The sequence below is a fragment of the Sinohyriopsis cumingii genome, chromosome 4 (genome assembly GCF_028554795.1).
Source record: "Sinohyriopsis cumingii isolate HCF-2022 chromosome 4, ASM2855479v2, whole genome shotgun sequence".
In the NCBI taxonomy this organism is placed as follows: Eukaryota; Metazoa; Mollusca; class Bivalvia; order Unionida; family Unionidae; genus Sinohyriopsis; species Sinohyriopsis cumingii.
The window spans coordinates 51149133-51173581 of record NC_142964.1 but is presented as its reverse complement, the minus strand read 5'-3'; the positions used below and the strand labels follow the sequence as shown (position 1 = coordinate 51173581).

The 24449-nt window shown below is 36.9% G+C and overlaps 1 pseudogene; it reads right to left on the bottom strand.

Moving 5' to 3' along the window:
* Positions 1-1559: 1559 nt before the first annotated feature.
* On the bottom strand, positions 1560-20242 carry LOC149801146 (tubulin alpha-1A chain-like; annotated as a pseudogene).
* Between the last annotated feature and the right edge of the window lie 4207 nt (positions 20243-24449).

Below are 24449 nucleotides of genomic sequence, written 5' to 3'. Positions count from 1 at the left end.
TGGCATAAGACAAATGTATGACTGTATATCTGATGATTGAAGTAAATTGTTATATTCTGTTACAGCCGGTAAAAAAAAGTCCATCAAGTTAATGTTTTCATGAGGTAATGCAACCCGGCTCTAAATAAAATTGTTCGTTGCTTGCTTTTTTGAAAGGACGTTGTGCTCAGTTGTTTGTGTTTACTTCATTTTTGGACAGCATTATTGACTACTTTGTCCACAAGAAAGAAAAAAGAAAAGAAAGAAAGCATGACGGAATCTCAAAGGAAATGTTTGAAGGAAGACCGATACAGCTGCGGAAAGAAACGAACCGTGTCGATTCATGCGACTGTTATGTTATCCATAAGGTTATTGACTTAGTATGCCTACCAATGCTAAGTTATCGACTAGATTAGTCAAGTCATACATTTGGTCCTCCTGCAGATCATCGGTATGCCTCAGACAAGCCACCCAATCCTCTCATCCGGAACAACTGTAATATCAGAAAAATCACAGACAAAAGGGTTTATCTGAGAAGGTATTGACGTGAAACACCTGTATAGCCCCGACCGTGATTACAAACCTTCCAGTCCACTCATCCCGTTCAACCGTGCTATCAGACGAATCAACTACAAAATAGTATCTCTGAGAAGGTATTTAATGTGAAACAAATGTGCAGCCCCGACCGTTGTTACAAATTCTGCAGTCCACTCATCCAGTACAAGCAGTGCTATCAGATGAATTATAGACAAAACAGTGTATCTGAGAAGGTATTAATGTGAAACAAACGTGTAGCCCCGACCGTGATTACAAGATGAAAAGACATGATATTGTCTTTAAAGACACTTGGAGCTGGTATATTATAGCACCACCCGGACCGTCACTCACTCGTAAAAGAGATTTAAAAAAATAAAACGGTCCGCTGGGGGGATGCCCGATTTTTGGTGTACCCCTGGTGAATCTGCCCTTGCCGCTGACCTGGCCCTGCTTTCATAAAATATTTCGCTTTGAGTACATACTTATGTGTATAAAAAAGAAAACAACTGTAAATAAATCAGCTGCTCTCTTTTGTCACCCGTAGCTACCAGCGATAATATTGCATGTTTACATGAATATACATCAACCTACTTAATCAATCGTTGCGAGCCCGAGTAAAGTTTATCGTACAGTCAATCCAGCATAACCTGTCGATTTGAATAAGCCAATCTAAGTTTCTATTCCAAACAGTCTCTTATTGATCCATAGAAAAGACACTTTCATTGATGCGTTCTTGATATCTTAGTTTGTATTGATGCATATTCATGAAAAACGAGGAAATTAAGTTGCAGACAGCTATGGGAGAAAAAGAAGCGCAGCGGATGGTCGATGGCTTGCGACGATGAACTCAAAATTGTGTTCCTATATTAGATTTCTTTAAAGCCAGATTCTTTGTAAATATCCCAGTGTTACTCCCAGAATAATCAACTTGTTTAAACACGAATATTTGATATAAGGATTCTATTTTAGTTTACAAAAAAACAAACACGTAAAGCTTGCAAGAAAGATTTGCTCAAAATTAAGAAGTTGGTGAAAGCCGGATATCCTTTACTTTTGAAAGACCTAATATCATAGAAGGGAACAAAATATTATCCGGAAAAAAGCATAACTCTGGTTCCAAAAAAGAGAACACTGAATAAATATATTATCTATTTTTGTATCGATTTTATAAAACAAAAACCCAAATAAACAAACAAAAAAAACAAAAGTAAAACAGCAACAAGACAACAACAAATATTACCCACAAGTCACACTATGACATTATTAAGACTGAGGTTAAGTTTTATCACGTGATATTTCTCATAGCAATTTGTTCTTGCTCCCCTTTATACTTTGACTGAATTAATTGTCAACGAACTGGGTTGTCCTCTTGGTCTTGATGGTGGCAATGGCGGCACTGACCTCTTTGGCACGACGTCACCTTTCTAGAACATGCAGCAGACCATATATATGCCGTGACGTGGATCACATTTCACCATCTGGTTGGCTGGCTCAGCACATTCGTTGGTAATCTTAGCAACAGGCAGTTGTTTATGGTAGGCCTTGTCAGCAGAGGTGGCGGGTGCGTAGGTGGCATGGGAAAAGTGGATGCATGGGTAGGGCAACAAATTGGGCTGGAACTCGGTAAACTCCACGCTGATGGCACCTATGAGGCGAAGAGAGTCAGTGTGGTTAGTGTATGTTGGATGTTATATGTGAAGGTTGCATCTACAGATGTTGTAGAAAGCTTCGCTGTCGACCAAGAAGGCGCAGTCATAGTGCTAGAGGGTGGTGTGTGTCGTCAAAATGGAATTGTAGGGTTCAGTGATGGCAGTGTAAATTGGGGGGGGGGGGACTGTATCGACAAATCTAGTCTGGATTTCTTGCCGTAGTCAATGCTTAGTCTTTCGATGAACAGGGAGGTGAAAAGGGAGCCATTACCACCACCCAACGCTGTGGAAGATGAGGAACGAAGACCTGTACATTGGTCGGCCAGCTTTCGGATCCTGTCCTATATAAGGTCGACGAATTTCTTACCGACTATGTAATGACCTCTGGCGTAGTTGTTGGTATCCTCGTCCTTGCCGGTGATCGGTTGCTGACGTTAAATGCCAGTTTGGAAATAATCTGAAAGTGAATACAGTTATTCGAAAGAAAGTCAGAGAGAGACAGACAGATTGTGCTCGAACTGTCTGATAGGATGCCGATAAGATATACTCATGGGAAACAACACATGGCTCAGTTTTTAATAAATTTTTTTTCATTTTTTCGATTTAAAATGCTTCCGGTTTAAAATATATTTTATCTTTGTCGTAAACAGTGTCGTCATTTGTTAGGTGTATAATTGTACCCAACAAAATTATAAGACTTCTTCCTGTAGCTATAACGAAAACACGTCTGGATGGTCTTCATATAAATTATCTATGCCCTTTATAATTACTAACCGACTACAGTAGATCAGCGAACAGAGCCTTGGCATGTGTTTGCCAGTCCTTGTCTCGCTTAAGAAGGTGTTGAACTCGTCAACTCCACCTCCTATTGTTTTTTCACTCGCCATTTGACCATCAAGCTCTATACAAGGTTCCAAAAGCATAACGTTTGTCGAATGAATTCCAGTATCGAATGTGCTGATGTACAAATAGTCTTGAAAAGTCTGATGTACCAACTGTCTTGATGTCTCACAATGATACAATCCAGAATGGCTTGGAAAGATTTCACAATAAACCCAAAATAAGTCATTGAACACTTGTAATTGCAATGAATAATTTAAATAAATTACTGCCCTCGAATTATATCTGAACAGAACAGTAAATTATTCCACAGACTCAACTTAACACGGGAATGATTAATTTTGTTTGCCACAACCTTATATAAAACCCAACACAATAAAATGAACAGGATGCTGGTTCTAAGTTCTCTTCAAGAACATTATAAGTGTGTAAATATGGTCAGACCTTGAACTAAAATACCAATTAACAAATTATTCATAACTTACAAGCATGACACAAATCAGATTGACTGTAACAACAAAGGTCAAGGACACAATATAACTTAAATATACGTAATATATGTAATGTCTGTTGAATTTCATTACAGGAACGAATGAATACACAGCACATTAAAGTAAATTTTATATGGAGAATAAATCTTAGAACTGATTCTCTTCTCTTCTCTACAGTGCACTGGAATATGCCCATTGTTAGTTTAACACTAAAATAAACTTCCAGTTTACACATTTTGTTAATGCTGGATAAAAGATACAATAATTTTATAATTTGTTGAGTACTGTTTATTTCAGAACAATAGAGTTACAACAAAAATCTATGTTCTAGCACAATCCATGAATATAACTTTTGATATTTAGTACTGCAAACGCTTAGCGAAGCCATCAGTGATGTCCTAATAAGTATAATAATTAGTTTTGACACAAGACATATTGAATTTCAAGTCGCTTTATATTAAATGCTACAAAGAACAGATTTCTTATCAATCTGATTTTTTAGCAAATGGATGGGTTGTCAAAAGAATCCACTCTGGTGGTTATATTAAAATTCAGGGGTGGATTCTGGAATTTCTTTACTGAAGATAGATTTGAAAATGGGAGGTTTGTGTTGCTAAAAATGTTTATTTTTGTATGTTTCTTTATATTAACAGTAGACAAGTGATAGGAAGAATAAACCATCTGAACCCTTCTAATTCCGTCACTGCAAATTCAGTTTCATGCTGACACAACAGTTTTAAGCTAAACGTTAAACTGAGGCGAGGGTAAGCTTTTTGTTTGTTTTCTGCACCTTAACTAAATGTACTTAACTATAGTCAGTCGACTTCTTATGTCTTATCAGTGATGTTAAAAAGAGTGAGTCATTGTCACTTATCACTGCACTCGAACCATCTTACTGCATCCATGGTGGAAGATGTAGTAGTAATGGTACAAGTAGAAGTGATGCTAATGGAGGTATATTTAACTTTTACTCACCATTTTTCTTCCGGGAGGGGGGATAGCTGTAAATACTCACCTCGGACATTCATCGTCGTTCATTACAGCCTCAGTGAGAGAGTCTGCGCCATACACTCGGTTTTATTATGTCAGCTCTATCTGTTGTTACAAAAATACAGCTATATCGGAAGTACTCTATTGTTTTATCTCCAATGCGTATCTACGCAAATTAATGAGTATCCATGGCTATAGTTTTATTATATTCTTATGTATATACAAATTAGTAAGCAAACACTGAACGTGAGTTTTAAGGAGGCAATAGGAAAATGTGTAGTTAAGTGTTTCCTAAGTACTATAAGAGAATTAATTGTACGGAAAACAATTACCCCGTTTTAAAAAGCTTCCAACGGTTTTATAAAGATATGATATTTTTTATATCTATCTTTATGTATTCTCTCTCTAAATATGCATATATGTATGCATAAACATTACACACATTCGCAATGCGGATGGCTATTAAAAATCACCGAGCGCGTATCACTAAACCAAATAGTTATACATGATGCATAAGTTTATAAGGCAGAAAAAGAGAGTTCTAGAACAAGTTGCTTGGTTGCTTGCTTGCATGCTTTTGAAGGGCACTTTCAGCACGTTATTTGATTATACTGTGCTGAGGAACTGAGATCTAAGTACCTTTCCTAAGGTTACATTGCATCTGCCAACACAGCTGGTTTGTTCGTGTATCTAATTCTTGGATTACCAAGGTTACATAGCATCTGCCAACACAGCTGGTCTGTTCGTGTATCTAATTCTTGGATTACCAAGGTTACATAGCATCTGCCAACACAGCTGGTCTGTTCGTGTATCTAATTCTTGGATTACGCGTCTGATACTCTACCATTTCAGCTTAAACTTCTCCCCGTGTTAACAGGATGATTAGGGGTTTACTACCATGTGACCGTGCGCTCAAGGTACCGATATCTAGAGACAGTGATCGTTAGTTATTGAGATAGATATACATATTGGTGGACAAACAGACTGACATAGACATAGACACAATGACTGACTGGTTTGGCACTAGTGCTAGTACTTGTTTAAGCATAAACTGTAAGTGCCCTTTTGACCACAGATTGTTAGCACCCTTTTTGGCTTGTTATGTACTGGTTTAAACGAAAGACCACATATTGTTAGCACCCTTGTTATGTCCTGGTTTAAACTCAAGACAGGAAATAATTAGTATACACTTCTTTTGAAGTTTTAACAACTCTCAAAACTATAAATATTTTCTATATCGTGCTATGAAGTTTTAACAGCACTGTACGTCATTACCTGCAAGACTATCAAATTCAGTGAAGCTTGATTTTAAGTTTATCAGCACTGGCTATAATTAAGTTCGACCAGGATGATTACAGTCGTCAGTCCCTATGAGATACGAAAACCAAACATAATCAATTCACTTTCATTTTGTCCACAACGTGTTTTGGTTGTTAAGTGCACAACACGTAGGTGTTGATCCATTCTACTGTTGGTAGATGGGTGGTATCTTGATATGGATCTATGGTAGGACGCTTTGTTCACAAAAAAATTATAGGGTACATTTCTGTATGTAAATATAAAGGCAGAGCCAATCTATGTCTCACAGCTTTTATTACATTCCATGTAACGGCGTTAGGAAGGCGATCGACTTTGTTTTGGTTCCTGTTGTTCCCCGTACCAGTTTGAAATAATAACTGTACACAAGGCTATATACGTTTTGTTTTGTCCTTTTTGGTTTTAACTACACTTTTCACACATTATCGGTTATATAATGCAGAGAAAATGGGAGCTAAATGCATTTCTCAAAGACAAACCGAGGCAGCCGACCCGGGATGTTCTGGGAGGATATCTAACCTGCAAGCCCTGGATGACGAGTCCCACGCTCTACAACTGTCAAGGTTGGGGGGGGGGGGGGTGCGTCCCCATCGATCTATACATATGTGCACAAAATATTAATTTTGGATATACTTACGTATCTATCAGCAGAGATAAATATTGTATTAGTTTTGGTTGTAGAGCTAATTATTATCTTTTTGGGGGCTTGCCGATTCTTACTCTTCAGGGACATTTTTGATTCTAAATGAAGAGAAACTTAATAAAGGAGAGGTTTATAGCCTTGTTGTTGAAGAATATTCAAATGGGACATTACATTTCGTTCTTTGTGGCCAAGTGTCATAGTGCTAAGAAAGGACAATCAACTGGGCCATCAAATTTTGTTCTATGTGGACAGTTCCCTTTCGGATCATAAATACAGTGCTTAGCATACCCGAGAAACGCTTAGTATGTCCTGGGCCCCCACTAGGGATTCCATCTCACATACCACTTGCCTACTTGTTCTACGTCCACCAATCTCCCATCATTCCCCAACCCGCACCCCCCCCCCCCCCGATATTCCTGGATATGTTACTTGTATCCCTTAGATCAGGCATGGTCAAGTTCCCAAGGGCGCGGGTTAGATAAGTGATTTTTAAAGTCACACCCTGTGATATAAAATAATGGGTAAAACCAGATAAAGTGCCGTGTTCTGCCCACCACGGCTTTAGATGGATGTATTAACTAATATAGGCTTCGCCGTACACCTGGGATAAGGGACCGACCATTTAATTTCTGGAATGGGGGGGGGGGCTGAATGGAGATTTTTTTCAGCAAAGTTTTCGGCTCACATGGTTTGAAACAATGTTGTTTGCTGTGGTTTATAGCCAAAACCAAGACCCCCAAGACTCCCACTATAACCTTTAGTTGAAAACATTATCTTGAGATTGAAGATCACAATATTCCATATGGAATGTAAACCCAAGTCCCCGCCCCTATTCCTGTTGGTTCCTTGGGAAAAGTGTTATCTATTAGGCTGACATTCGTTTAAAAATTAAATCATAACGTGCACTGTATATACCCATCCTGTAGTGGACATCAACAACAAAACATTGTATGTTATTTGGGAATAAACTTGCTTGAATTATGTACTAGTTCATGTAGTGAGTCAAAGCTGTGATGTACATGTAACGGTAACACGATTAAACAGGTTAACCTGATTAAATCAATAAATATATGTAACGACTGACTGCTTGCATTCGGTCTCGAATGCAGCGGTACATGTAGCCTAGGCCATTTTTATATAGGCGACCACCACATAGACAATTACGGTTGTGCTACATTGTCCGTTTTTAGAAATGTATCGTTTTGATAGTTCTATATTTGAGCACAATGTTAGGATACATAGAATGGAATATTTAATCCGCATGCCCAAAAGTAACTAGAATTTTGCCATGTAGTTTTGGGGGTGAGGGGGCTTAGAAACATGAATAATTGGTTTCTTTTACCTACAGATCATTTTTCATCTATTAATATATGTATATAGTGATAACAAAACTTGGGAGCGTCATCCTCAAAAGAACACGGATGTGAAGAGATCAAATTTATATACGAAAAATATACCCTGGACATTCAGTACTCATTAATCAATGTATTCATGCTAAAAGTATACCTGCACAGTAGCAAGTACCGTAAAATTCAAACATATTTGATTGTAAACCTAAAACAAACCAGAAATTAATACGTGCATAGTCGAGAGAGCATGGTGACAGGTGCATTTTTCTTTCATCCAGCGAACAATTAAAGGAAAATTTGCCTCACTGAAACATTAGTGCCATGACAGATGTGACATGAGGGCAAAAAACTAAAACGCACTGAATTTTTTAGGAGGGTGGATGGGTGAAAGGTGTTTTTGCTTTCAAAACTTCTGACAAAAAATGGACAAGATGGTTCTAGAATCTTGGATTACTTATCATACACATAAAAAATCGAAATTAAAGATTCTGAATTTTTTCTTTCATAACATAGTCATTATATTATCGATGTATCGTTTAGGTGTACATTAATTCCTTTTCACAAAAATTCCATTTTGGGTAGCTAAGATTCCGGTACGTTAAACCAAGCTACGCCTTGGCGGATCGATCCGATATATCTGTTGTTTGCTATTGGTTTTTACAAGCTGCTTACCTATGCATGTAATGTCAACTAACCAACAGAATAGCGTGCAACTGCGGTGCATTGTACATTGGCCGAAAATGGTGGAGTTAATCGTCTTCAAAAAGATACTTCTATAAGTCATGTTGTTGACAGGGACAACGATAAACGTTAAGGGCGATTTTGATTGGATGCACTGCTTGAAATGAAATGCACAGACCCGAAGTACTGAAATAGCGGATAGATCTGGCATGGTCTAGACAGGTTAACATATCGGAACCGTGACTAGCGAAGATAAAAATGTTCATGCCGGAATGAGTTTTCTCCAAATATGTGATGATCTTCACTGATGATTTCTTAATTTGTGATGAATACATTTTGAAAACGATTAAAGTTAAACTGAAACTAGCTGACCTTCTTAAAAATTCCTTCACACAACTCTCTCAAAGTGATTTTAAGGTAGTGCATTCACTGTTGTAAACAGAGTTTTGTGAAAGAAAAATGAATGAGTTGGATTAAACACATAGGAGTCAGTATATTCCTTACACCTATTAATCAGCTAGTTATCTCAAATTTGCAATTTAAACATATCGCGACTCTCGTGTCATGCGAAATTTCAGGACTAAACACAATATGGCCAGGGCCTGCATGATGGGACCACAATAAACTGGACTAAATACAAGATGACCAGGGCCTACATGGTGAGACCACAATCAGCTAGACTAAAAACAAGATGACCAGGGCTTACATGCTGGGACCACAATCAACTAGACTAAAAACAAGATCACCAGCGCTTACATGCTGAGACCACAATCAACTGGACTAAACACAAGATGACCAGGGACTCCATGATTAGACTACAATCAACTGGACTAAACACAAGATGGCCAGGGCCTGCATGCTGGGACCACAATCAACTAAACACAAGATGACCAGGCCTCCATGATAGGACCACAATCAAATGGACTAAACACAAGATGACCAGGGCCTGCAAGCTGAGACCACAATCAACACATTGATGAAAAACGTGTGACCTTGATTCAACCTCCCCCCCAAAGATGGAGCAATCAAGTTGCAGTATTAATAGTAGTTCATCCATTGTATGAACAAAATTCATCAAGGTGTTTAGGAATTAAAATTGAATGAAAATAAAACATAACTTTAACTAAAACATTTATTAAAATTTCTGTATGACTGTTACTCAAAGATAAAATCGATGAGATTCACCTCAAGTATAAAGAAAACTTATCCAATGGTTCCGGAAATAAAAACAAAACAAACAACAAAGAAACAAATTAAATGCAACAAAAAGCCCTAACGAAGATTAAAGATTTAAACGAGAGTACTTAAAAGATCTAAAATAACTGATAACAGCCGAGACCCGTTAGAGGTTGAGGCTGGTCCATATGCCCTCCACCGCTCTATTGGACCTGATTGTGACCATGACCCTATGTCCAAAAGACAAGTGTGCATGTCAACAAATGAATTCTTAGCTTCGCTATGACTCATTCCATGTATCAACAAGTCCAGGAGTTTAGGAAAAATAAGCTTATGAAACTACATTAAGCAAAACCTTATGGTAAACTTAATATGACCATGACCTTGTTTCCAAGGTCATAGTGGTGAGCAAAACTGTCGCAGAATGAATTTTCTTAGCGTTATAACAACGAATGCCAAGTTTTATGAGAATCTATTAAGGGGTTTATTTTATATTAGCAAATGAAAAAAAGCAACAAAGTTTAAATAAAAACTTTTCTGTTAACTTTAACCCAAAGAAAAAGAGGATTGTTAACATGCTGTAGAATGAATTGTTTTTAGGGTCATATGTATTTATTCCAATTATGTTAGTGATCATGTTATTTCGCCTGATCATAGATCAGATAGTCATCCCATGGCAGCATTACAACATATATGTAATGTAATCAACATCACACAGAATCAAAAAGTGCATGAATAAATAAGGGAGTATCCATAAAACAAGGGAACTTTCAACTACTGCTGTGTAACTGAACAGAGAAAATCTAAAAATTCGTCATATGAAATGAAACTTTCAATGCAAGAAATTGTATTCAACGTGTGAAATTTGTGATTCTCCACATGCAACATTGAAATTTCAACCACGCTGTGTAATTACAAAAATTAAAATCTAAAAGTTCTACAAACAAACTGAAATTTCCAACCACAGCTATGTAATACAACAAAATCTAAAAACGCGACTTTTTGACATGGGATTTTCAATGCAAACACTTTGGCTCGACGTGTGAAACGACAATTTTCGACACACATCATTAAAATTTCAACCACCGCTGTGTAATTCAACAGATGAAATCTAAAACTCGATACGTAAATTGGAACTCTCAACAGCTACTTAATAAAACCTTGAAAATGTTTAATGTTTTGACTAGTTGGCTTCAACTTGAGAGATGATGCTGTATACTAATTTATATCGACCTACAATAGCTTGACATCTGTTTTTAAAAAATGTAAATTGGCGCAATCATAACCCGGATATTTTATTGTTTTAATGGTAATTAGAGTTGAGTAGTGATCAGTGAACAAAATTAAAAAATTATTTAAATGAAAATGTGTTGGCTGTTTTCTAGTCTTCTTGGTTTAAGCCGCTTGGTGTCAATGTTCTAAGGCGGCGTATCCAGTGCGATTCCTTTCATTTCTCTGTTTCGGAACTCCAGTTGAGGTTGTGAGCAATTGCAATTAGTGTTACATCACTGAATGTGTGTCATGGGGAAGAGAAGTGATCTGCAACTGGACTTCTGTCCAGCCTCTTTGTTATCCAGTCATATCTGTGAAGACTGGTCCTTTTATGTAGTTTTTCAGTTTCTTGGATATAATAAGGGTCACAGATCGTACATGTAATAAGTTATATTCTCTGTTTTGAACTTCATATTTGGACCATATATGTCAGAGCGAAGCTGACACTAATCACAACCCAATACCAAACAAGCAAATCTGGTTCCTGTGGTGACAGAAGGTGCAAATCCTGTCAGCATATGATAGAGACCGGCACATTCTCTAGCACAACAAAGAGCAGAATATTGAAAATACATGGTCGAAACATCAAACATTTTTCAAACTTTTATTCCAGTAGAAATGGTTATGTAAATGTAAACTGTCAATGTGTTTTCGTATTTACTGTTTGTTTTGTCTCTGTTTTGTGTTTGCCTTTGAAGAAAAAAAAAGCAGAAAGTGCTCAGGATAGTTACAAATTAGTTTCCATATTTCGACGCTGTAGTTTTTTTGTATATAAGACCTATAGTTCAGAATATGCCATTAACAGGGATGCAGAGAGCGATCACAGGCCCTGTGGTAAGAATCACCCGGGTCTCTCCTAGTTCTTGTTAAAATATTTCTTCTATTAAATTAAAAATGTGTTGTTCGGCCCGGGCCCCCGTCAGGCCTCCTTGTCGGCTGTGATTAACATTAGTATGCCCGCTCGTGTTTTATAGGATACACTGTGAGACGCCGCACTCAGTTTGACTGCAACAGTGAGTATTGCGGTAAAGAACAGAGCCCTATGTTTTAAGTTTCTGGTGAGGATAAATTTAATTCCAAGGGATGGTGACCTCAGTATTTTGTTTCTCTTGGCAGAGTTTGTATTTAATATTTCTTCGCTAATTATTATCAGGAACTGGAAGAGAATGCGAACAAGAAAGCAACGTTACATTAGAAACGACCATGCACACCACGAAAAAGTTTCAAAGATCCCTTAACTTCTCAATGACAGTTTGTTCCAGATCCACAAACACAGCCATTGGCCAGAACCAGTTTCAACAAAGGTGATGCTGAACGAGTCATATCCAGCTCCAGTGTTTTTTTCATTGGACAGCTGACCGTCCCAATAGTTCGTCTCCAAGCATGCATTGCCGATCTGAATCCCTATTCGGTCGACATAATCACTGCTAAACGCACGCTAGAAACGGAAAATGTCAATTCAGATTAAATAAAAAAGTTATCTCCAATGCATTAGTTGGGAAATAAAACTTAGCTAATTTAACTGCATTCTTGACATTTCACTTAGATCGCATCACCACAAGACGACTTAAGTGGGATATTATATTCAATAAAAGTTCTACGTCAAATATGCGAAAATCACAACTCTATTAATATTTACTGTTTCCTTTGTAGCACCGTGAAGATCACAAGTTACTGAGTTTCTTTCGTAGCCTAGTCTGGCTCAGTAGCCTTGCGGGGTGTGTGTGTGTGTGTGAAGCTATATTTCATTTAACGCGCGATATTACAATAGTTGACCGGATTTAAATTTCATGTTTTCCCTTATGTATTACGAGATCAAGACAAATGTGTGCCCAACACAAATAGTACATTTTTGAATAGATTGAAGTAATTCTACGGTATAAGGTAAACGTTGTTTCACATTTCGGTAATTAGCTATGGCTTATCTAGTTGCCTGTCCAATTTATTTTCTTTACAACGGTAGTTTTACAAGAGAGAGAGAGAGAGAGAACAAATACAACAGTATAGTAAAGTATTTAGACCAGGTTAAGTGAGACTCGAGATTTCACAAGTATTGTTTGCAATATAAGAATCTTGACATAAATGTACAGAAGCACAGTTTTACCTGTATTGCGGTTAACTGCGGTATTTTTGTTTCCAATGTCACGTACCATGGTACTTTTTCACTGTACCAGTACTTCGATAGTTTCCGCCAGTGAGGAATGTACGGAAATTCCCGAATAATCTTTAAACGATTTTAATTATGTTCAATACAAAATAATTTAAAATATTCTTCATTATTTTTGTTACAAACAGTTTTATTTGTGAAAAATTAATTTTGATATTACAAATATAATTAGGCTTATGATCCTTTAATCACATGTTTGACACTTGTTACGTATGCCAAAGCGGTCCAAAAGGGATGTTGTGAAAGGTATTTAGGCCAATTACAACGTTTGGACAAACTTCGGATAAAAAAGCCAACAAAGCTTGTCATTTTAGGGTTATTTACTAGAGCATTTTAATTCGTTACGAACGCGTATCGCTTTTTAAGAATGCGAATCACTTTATAAGAATGCGAATCGTTTTATAAAAACACGTATCTCCTTATAAAAATGCGAATGGCCTTATAAGAATGAGAGTCGCTGTATAAGAATGCGAATCATCTAAGATGTTCAGGATAGCAGTTTTTATCTGTTTGAATTTGACGTCATTTCTCATGACCACTAAATATATTCTCGGTTTTTTAAAAGTAGGTCTGCATTATGTTTGCTGGCTCTCTCTGATAAATATCTTGCCCAAGGTGTTGGCATCCCTCGCAAGGTTTCCCTACCTATTATATCAGTAACGTAGATAGTAAATTGCAGGCTTGTGTCAGTACTTCCTATTAGTATCAAATGTCAGCACAATGTCTTTCACATGTGTCATCTATAGTGTAGGTTTAATCATCCCAACTTTGTTATAGTTTTAGATTACAACCTATAAAAGAATGGACATAAACAGAGCAAATTTGCATACTATAAGGTACTGACCATTTAATTTTCCGGGCGGGGGTGAGGTACGATTTTCTTTTGAACTGGTATATTTTATTTTATTTTATCTCAAGATCCCTTTTTTCCAAACAATATAATGGATATAATATGGAGTTATTTTGCTATAAATCAGAGCAAGATATGTCCCACCTTTTGACAGGCGGAATTTGAAAATCAAACCAAAACGTGTCTGTCCATTGCCCTAGAACATTTAATTGCTGGTTCCTAATATAATAGCGATATATTGTGGTACGTATGTATGTTCAGAAATACCACAGTCTCCAGCGGGAAAACAAAAATCCATGGAATTCAGATCTAATAAATAGATAAATCTGTATTGATATGTATTGTATCGTATGGTTGTGTATTGATATGTATTGTATCGTATGGTTGTGCATCGATATGTATTGTATCGTATAGTTGTGTATTGATATGTATTGTATCGTATGGTTGTGTATTGATATGTATTGTATTGTATGGTTGTGTATCGCGATTTATATCCATGTGCCACGCGTCGCTTCGCCCCTAATTTAAGATCATCTACAGCTGCTTAAATAATGTCTGATTATAATTCATTATTTAGAAATGGTATAAAATGTTCAAGCATAAAAGCAGTCCATTTTGACACAAAGTGTAACCGAGATGGAGAACATTAGAAAGCTCACTGTCCACTTAAGTTGATACGATATGAGTGGTCAGGAGTTTGTGGTCACTGCGATTCTAATGCGAACTACATAATTGTTGTAACCGTTGCTAATAGCAATAATTATTATTTTATCCATCTAACTATTTAAAAAGAAAAACTGCGTGATCTGACATAATTAAATATACCCAAAAACCTTTCCTCATAAGTATATTAAGGCAGATTGTTGTAAGGTTAAGCTTGCAATATTCAAGAGAGAGAAATGGAATTTGAGGCCCAGATGAATAGACTGAAGAATTTATACAAAAACAAAATTGATGAGAAATTTTTCTACGATAATGGAACTCCTCGAATGTGCTAATCTTTGTTACAATTTAATGAAAATAAGAAAGAACGGTTCTTTTCATATATGTCTACGATGCACGTGAATCGAGTAGTTGTGACGCAAACACAATATCTGAAATTATTTTGTTTCCAAATATGGGCATTTAATGGAAATTATGTTTGTGTGAAGATCATTGTAAAACTAATATTTCTGTACTAATTCTTCTTTACAAGTGTCCTTTAACTGTTGCATGAAGCCAGAGCGAAGCAAATGGCGGTCAGTGATGTTGTTGTTATGGGTTTAACGCCATTTTTAGCACATGATAGGTTATACATTGCGGCCAGTATATTCGGTGAGGAAGAAGCGGGGAAAACTCAAGGAAGGACCAACCATCCACAGGAAGCTACTGGCAAACTTTCTTATATACCCAAGTTTGGTCGAGCCACAGACTCAGACCCGCGTGGACAGAGGTGAGATGTCAGTATTCTGTAAAGGCATGCGCATCAGACCACTCGTTCACCCGGGGCCCCGGTTGCCATACAGATTTGTTTCTTAAAATAAAGCCACACACTGTCTGCAGCAGAGCCGTGTGTTTCTTGTATGTAGGTCATTCGTTACCTCGGTTCAAGACTTACCAACTTGATCAACTAGCTCTGCATCAGCGGTCTTAATAAAATCGTTATGTACACACAGTACGTGTCTTCTTATTTCTGTTAAACATATTCTCGCTTGTAAGTCAAGTTCAACTGCAAACAACACAGACCCTGATCTGACGTCGCATTTTGCACCGGCAGATCACGGTCGGCGCTGTTATCTCCACTGATTACACCTAACAAACTGAGGCAGATTGTGGGCTGTGCCGTTAGGAGTTTGGCTCGCCTTATAAGAGACTGAACATGTCTCGGCATGTTTGTCATCTTGTTATCATACTACAAGAATCTGACAAGTTAGGAATTCTAACTTTCGAAAAATTTGCTTTGTTAACACGGATACGTTTGCTTTGTTAACACGGATACATTTGCTTTGTTAACACGGATACATTTGCTTTATTAACACAGACAATATCAATGAAGTCATCGCGAGTACGACAAGAGCCATTGTTGGAATTTCAAGAGAGTACTAGAAAGTCGTGTGCAATGTTATGAGGCGCCGTAGCGGACAAAAGCTGGTCAAATCAGAACGTTGCTGTTGAAATGTTAATGTCATATGTCCAAAATTCCAATTTCACGTGTTGTGTCAAAACCACTTATCCTTAAAGTTCCATTTTCTATGTTGAGATTTTAGATTGTATCTGTTGAATTAAACAGTAATGGTTGAAAGTTGTATTTTCTATGCCGGGATTTTAGATTGTATCTGTTGAATTAAACAGTAATGGTTGAAAGTTATATTTTATATGCCGATGGTTTAGATTGTATCTGTTGAGTTAAACAGTAATGGTTGAAAGTTATATTTTCTATGCCGAGGGTTTAGATTGTATTTGTTGAATTAAACAGAAGATTGTTGAAAGTTATATTTTCTATGCAGAAGACTTAGAACTGTGTCGTTTGAATTACACGGCGGTGGTAGAAATTCCAATATCGTACGTCGAGAATTCCTAATTTATACATTGGTTCAAAGAATTTATGTTGAAAGTTCCATTTCATATGCTGAGTATTTAGATTTCATCTGTTGAATTACTCACCGCTGGTTGAAAATTCGATGTCCAATGTCGAGTTTGTAGAGTGTATCTTCTGACTTACACGGGGGTTGTTGAAATTTTGATGTCATGTGTCGAGAGTTTCAATTTAACATGTTGAATCACATTTATTGTGCTGAATGTTCCATTTCGTATGTTGAGATTTTAGATTTATCTGTGTTGAATTACACAGCGGTGGTTGGACATTTTATCGTGTTTGTCAGAATTGTTATTTACATATGGTGAAATGATGTGTTGGTGTTAAAAGTAACATTACACAACGTCCACTTTAACAATTCAAAATAATATCGAGTATTAAGAGTCATCATTCGTGTATTCAGTTATGAGACGCGATTACATGTCATGCATTTACAGCTGAAAGTTACAATTCACAGGTCGAGAATTACTATAAATTTCTTCGATAGACGTCGCTCTCGTGAATGGACCGCATTATTTTTAAATAATGATGCTGCTTCTCGTTGCTGTGAAATTCAACAGATGAAATCTAAATACTCGCCATATGAAATGGAACTTTCATCACAAATAGTTACATTCAACGTGTGAATTAGGGATTCTCGACATATGATATTAAAATTTCAACCACCGCTGTGTAATTCAAAATATACACTGTAAAACGTCGACATAGGAAATAGAACTTTAAACCACCACTGTATGATTCAACATATAAACTCTAAAATCTCGATCTAGAAAATGGAACTTTAAGGAAATGAAATTTGATCCAACACGTGATATTGGATTTCTCGAAATACGTCATCGAAATTTCCACAGCAACATTCTCACTCGACCAGATTTTGTCCGCTACGCCGCCTCATACAACGCTCTTCCTGTCTCGCTCGTTTATTTGGAAGTTAGGTAACATGTACTCTATTTGAAAACGAATAACACTTGATCGAATATATCACAGAACTTCCTTTATTGCACAGTACGCTAGTTATATATGCATTACTTACGATGTATGTGCCCTTCTTGGTTATGACAATGACTTAAAATGGGCACAACAGAAACCGTACATTGTAATTAATTCTAACTGATAGGACAGCCTCGATTACATTGTTGTAATCAAAAGAAGTATCAATGGTTAATCGAAAGCCACACGAACAAGCAGTTTTTTTTTTTAAGTTTTCCAAAACTTGACCAAGCTGGCAAGATTGAGGTGTTCTTTTGAATTAACTCAATAAACATATAGCTATGATTTCGAGGTTACTTCCCCCCCCCCAAAAAAAAATAGTGACCTCTATGGTTTGAATACATGAACACTATTATGGTGTTAGTACACCTGCCTGTGCATATGCTTTACATTTATAGGGATTGGGTACATATTGTTTTAAAATGACTTTGGCTATTTATCTGACGAAGTTTCAGAAACTTAAATAAAATTACTTCCTTAAGTGGTTGTTGATTAAATAGTTTTACCTCTGTAAGCACAATTCAATATTCCACGTTTTCGTATGATCTAGAATTATTTACAACGCAAAGTATCTGCTGTGCTAATTGGAAGTCGTCTGCTCAAAATACATGGTTTACAGACCAAGAAAGGAAGGTAAACCTTAAGTATGCCTATTACATACCGACGCCATGGCCCTTCGGTAAGCTCGCCCATGTCAACGAGCCGACACGATGACCTCATTTGTTTTTCTGGTGTGGTATTACTTTCGAGTATGAGCTTATAAAGGAGAAGTTTGGCCCAGATTTAGCCACCCTAAAAACGTAATCTGAATGTAAGGCCACAAGTTAGTTTTCAATGTAGTCGTTTATTTGTTTTGAATCTTAACCAAATATAGCAAAATATGGTGTAAGTTACTCGCAAGGGTGGTGGGCAAAACCGAAAACTATGGGTTTCTTTTTCAAGTATAAACTTATTTTATTCACACACACCCCTTCTTTTGGCTATCGGAAGAAACAGAAAAATAAGGAACCCCTCCCCAGTGTATATTACTTTAATTACATTTAAGACCTATTAAGGACCACAATGTATATTAGTTCTTCGTGTCATCATAGTTTTTAAAGATATCATTTTTAATATTATTAAAAAGCAAATAAGAAAAAACGATCAAACAGAACTAAAAGAAACGTAGTAACGTAAAAGTAAACAAACAACACACGTATATACTTTTGATGACATGAAAGAGGAATGAATTAGAAATCTAAAGGAAGCACCTGTTTATCATACAAATGTAAGCTGGGCATATATTCTTGACACGTGTCAACGTAAAACGGTTAATACTCGAACTGCAAACATCAATTACGTTGTCAAAAGGTAAGTCTACCATGGTAACATTCATTACGTTGTCAAAAGGTTAGTCTACAAAGGCAAGTAATACTTCAGCTGAACGTACTACGTGGTATGTACACATGCTATTCGTGTTCGTAGAAAACGGGCAACGGATGTCTTAGCAAAGCTCTACACAAAATCTTATTAAGCGACGATGTCTTTTGATCAACCATAAAACACCTACAAGCACACAATATGGAAGAAAACCACAACCCGATTACTGGCTTATATGACGAGTCTAACTGAAAATTGCACAGACCCAGAGCTGCTGTCACACAAAGCGCTGGCAGATCTAGGTCTGTGCAGTTTGTTAGGAGTAATCAGTAGAAAAGACAACATAGACCCTATGCTGCTGTTTGTAATTGAATTCGACTAATAAGCGAGCATATATGGTGCTAGCGTTCCCTAAAACCTTGCTGGACTTGGCTGAACCGATTTGATGCCGTTTCGTAATTCACTGATGTGTGGGGTAATAACTGGCACATTAGTCACAACGCCTGTTCCTTTAGTCACGAAACCTGGATTCCAAGTCACAATACTTGGGCTCTTAGCCATATGTATGGTCATGAAACTGTCTAAGCTCAAATACTGAACTCGGATTCGAAGTTAAAAACTAAAATATACGTGAAGTCTCTCAGTATTACTTATATCTGGCATATGCCTAGAGAGACACACAACATACTCAGAGTCCCTCAATATCACTTAAATTTGGCATACGCATAGCGATATACACACCATATTCAGTCTCTCAATGTCACTTAGATTTGGCAAATCCAAGAGATAAACGCTTCATATTCAGTCTCTCAGTATCATTTTAAAATTGGCAAACGCCTCGAGATATACACACCATACTCAGAGTCCCTCAGTATCACTTAGATTTGGCACACGCATATAGATATACACACCATATTCAGTCTCTGAGTATCACTTAGATTTGGCAAATGCCCAGAAATACACGCTACACGCACCATATTCAGAGTCTCTCAGTGTCAGTTTAAATTTGGCACACGCCTAGAGATACACACAACATACTTAGAGTCTCTCAGTATCACATACATATGCCACATGCATGGGGACACACCCACACCATGAGAACTCGGGTGTTTTCGGGATTTAACAGCTAATTAAAACCCATTTTGTATGCCAGGACTTTCACCCAGGATATGTAGAAAGCCTTATAATAAAGATGACGTTTTATAAGCCCGATCATTGACATTTACAACCTTCGTTCACAAAAACAAAGTCTTAATAAGGAAATTTATTTTACCATATGTGTATCGAAATAGGGATTTCGGAAGACAGTACTGCCTTAAGAACTTTAATTTGCTGTACCTGAACTGCAATGCACATGTCCCCAGCAACCAGATTCATTTCGGTATCATAATACTGTATCCACCGAATATCTGGTAGCGACTCAAACGATCCTTAGTGTAGAAAAAAGGTCCAACGTAATGATGCGTATGGGATTAGGATGGAACAGTGCATGTAAGTGGATTACCGCCATAATTCCATGCGTGTATTTTCTATTAGTATATACTGCATATTCGATATAGTTTGAAGAACAAAGACTCGGTCACGTAACTGAAGACCGCAACGCTATGGAAGCTTGCCACGCTTCAGGTACGTTTTCTTAACACGATAAACATATCAGATCTTTAAATTTAGATAAATAGTTACCTGGGTGCCTACTTGTTAAATACCATTGCTGCTCTTTCATGAATGTATGATTAACACGCTTAATTCTTGTCAATTCAGGTTCATTAAGACGCGCGATGTCGTTTCAGTACCGCACTCTCATGAGTGGAGGTATTGGAACTACGTCAATGGGCGGGATACATGAAGTTTACGACTGGTTGATTGATCTTCCCTTAGCTGCAGTATTTGTATATAATGACAGATACGGGCCTATTTTCAGACAATAAACATCCACCTAGCGGTTGCAATAAAGTAAAGATACTAAACGACGGCGGTGGCAATGTTACGGGACTATGGCAATGTTACTGGGCTATGGCAATGTTACGGGACTATGGCAATGTTACGGGGCTATGGCAATGTTACGAGACTATGACAATGTTACGAGACTATGACAATGTTGCGGGACTATGGCAATGTTACGGGGCTATGGCAATGTTACAGGTATTAGCGCAGTTGGAGAAAAAGAAACCATTTATAGTATTTTTCACAGCAATAATTTACCCGGATTAGAAACAGTTCAAATTACCATCAATCCCCATCGAGTAAAGCATTCTAACTTCTAAGCATGTTAATTTCAATCCTGGGTAAAGCAGATATACAAGTTTTACGTGTGGAAAAATAAAGTAAGGGAAATCGCTAACCCTACAATCCACCAGAAAGAGATGTTTTGTGACGTATAAATTGTGGTGTAAAGTACGGTGATTTTAAACCCAAATACTCTTCTCCATTATCGGGTGCATGTCATTACCCATAAATGGGTAAACAATATAAAGTTATATTATGATTGTCTGCTTTGTGGATAAGTGTCGTTCCAATATTTGTGTGAATAAATCTATTACATTTTGGTCATCCTCCCAGCTAACACACAACGTTTTCACAATGTTGCTTTAAGGCTGTATCTTGGTTACGTGGGGATATAACGTTCTAGCTACGTTGCTAAAACATTCCAAATGAACATAATTTTAATGTGTGTGTGTGATTTGGATTTTTAACTCAGCTTTAACAATTTTTCAGTCATATCGCTACGATTACTGCAGTGTGACAGTTTATATTGATGTCTAGCACTGTGGCATCATGCTGCAGACATGTACCATGATGTCCCCCACCCAGTCACATTACTCTGACACCAGGCCGACCAGTCCTAACACTAACCTCTTAATGCTGAGTGCCAAGCGAGGCAGCTGTTAGTACTATTTTTGTAAGTCTTTGGTATGACTCGACCGGGGATCCAACGCACGACCTCCCGCATCTGAGGCGGACGCTCTAACCACTAGGCCACCGGAGAGGTGGCATACTTTTAATGGTCCTCTGGTTTCAAAATATAAAAATTACAAATGACACATATGTGCGTTGATCATAACAGCATGTACAAAATAGTATCCGTTTTACAGTAATAATATGTAACGTTTATACAATTAGAGTTTCGTCGTTTTTAGTTTTATTTGATAAAGAAATAACTGACTGACGGTTTCAGTTTGTATGGGAAAGTATTGTATTTGTTAGCTTTTATGATTACAGATATAGTATGCAATCACCGACATCTCAATTTTGTACTAATATAAGAACCTAAGTTTGTAGCTTCTCCTGTACTGGCAGAATAACAATTGCGGCTGACACGATCAATTATCTGCTGATTTCAACCGTCCAGGTATGCATATGAATTAATTAATCCAGGTATGTACATGAATTAATTAATCCAGGTATGTACATGAATTCATTAATCTAATATTCGCATATTTATGTACAGATAGGAACTTTGCTATTGTGGTACAGAGATTCTTTGTTGGCTGATTGTTTCATCATATCTGTTGACGCATTCATGCACATCTTAACACGATGTCTGAAAGGGGATTACCGCCATAATTCTATGCGTGCATTTTCTAATCTTCCTTGATGCATTATTGTAAATGGCTGCTTGCAAGTGCTACTTTCATAATTATATCCATGTGTATTGTATTCTTCATTGATGGAAATTGTACATGGCAGTTTGCAAGTGCTACTCTCCTTCTGCATTAATGTAAATGGCTGCTTTCAAGTGCTGCATTCATAATGCTAATAATTAATTTCTATTCTTCATTGATGCAAGCTGTAAATGGCTGCTTTATATGCTTAGATACAGTTTCCTTCTGCGTCATTGTATCTTGCAGTTTACCAACTACTGAACTGATTCTGTAGTTTGTCGTATGCCAAGGCTATGTCAGTCGTTACAGGTTTTGTATATTACGTTTATAAACTTTACAATTACATAATTCCAACTGCTGTTTTCATACAGATTTGGCCTTGCAACAATGTACATACTAAGTTTTATCAGTTTCGTCCTTGTTGTCCAACTCGTGTCGCCATCTGTTGTCATAATGGCATACTTGAGATGTGATGTTGTTTCAAGACATTTGCCTGTTGCTATTGTATTGGAATTGGAGATTTAAAATGGAATTGGAGATACGAGATACTTGTGACAGACAACTTGGTGGCTATTGCATACTCATGCATGCCATACATATATAAGAATTCTTTACAATCTGAATATTTACCTTACTTCTTATTATATATATATATATATATATATATATATATATATATATATATATATATATATATATATATATATATATATATATATATATATAAACTACCAATAGGGATGGGAGAATAAACAGAATCCTCGTCTCTGTAATGTACTCTCTCTCTCTCTCTCTCTCGTGAATAAACAAGAAAGAGTATGGCCTTGAGATGCAATTATCTGCAATTTGCTCAAACCTTATGAGGTCTTTATTGATACAAAAAGTAGAATTTGCACTGCACTCTAAAATAATAAACATGCCCTAAATTGATAACATTGCGAATAAGAATATACAAACCAATAGGACCTTATAACTTGTTTGTAAGCGGCTACCCTATTCTGCCACCGTGCGGCAGCCGTAAATTACACCCACTAAATGTCCGAATAAAAATAGGATGGGAAGGGTCAGCGGAAATATAACATTGTGTACATACATCTAATTGTATACAATTTGATACATTTCATTTGTTTTGTGCTTCTTTCAGGCTACCTCTCTTCCGAATATTAATACTCTGAAAAATCAGCTGAATGTAATGCGGCTATATATATATATATATAATTCGAATGATATTTTAAATAAGACGCACAAACATGCCGTAAAATGGTATAACCTGTTGTTGCTAAGGTCAGAGGAGTAGTCATATTGTAAGAAATTGACGCGTCACAGCGCCATCTGTTGTCATAATGAGGCATTATTTTATGCTAACTTCTGTGATGCTAACTTGCGACGTGCTTGATGCTACATTATGCTTATGATTTTAGAAGGTGAAATCTGTATAACTTGTGACATAGCAAGTTTATAAATAGAATATTTAAAACTTGTAATAACTGATATAGCATTTGCCATACGACAAACTACAGAATCAAATCAGTAGTTGGCAAATTGCAAGATGCAATGACGCCGAAGGAAAGTAGATCTCAGCACTTGCAAGCAGCCATTTACAGCTTGGATCAATGAAGAATAGAAAATTCATGACAAGAATTATGAATGTAGCACTTGCAAGCAGTCATTCACAACAATGCAGAAGGAAAGTAGCACTAGCGAACTTCCACGTACATGTTGCATCAATGAATAATACAATATATATGGATATAATTATGAAAGTAGCACTTGCAAGCAGCCATTTACAATAATGCATCAAGGAAGAACATAAATACATTTGTAGAATAATGGCGGTAATCCTCCTCCATAACCAAACCGCTTGGCGGTGCGATTTCCAAACAAAGAAAATATGGTCAATCGGCAAACATACTCAATCCATACATCAAAATGACAAAGTTTTGGCGTATTTCTGTGACCTTTTCCTACTCGTATGAAATAAA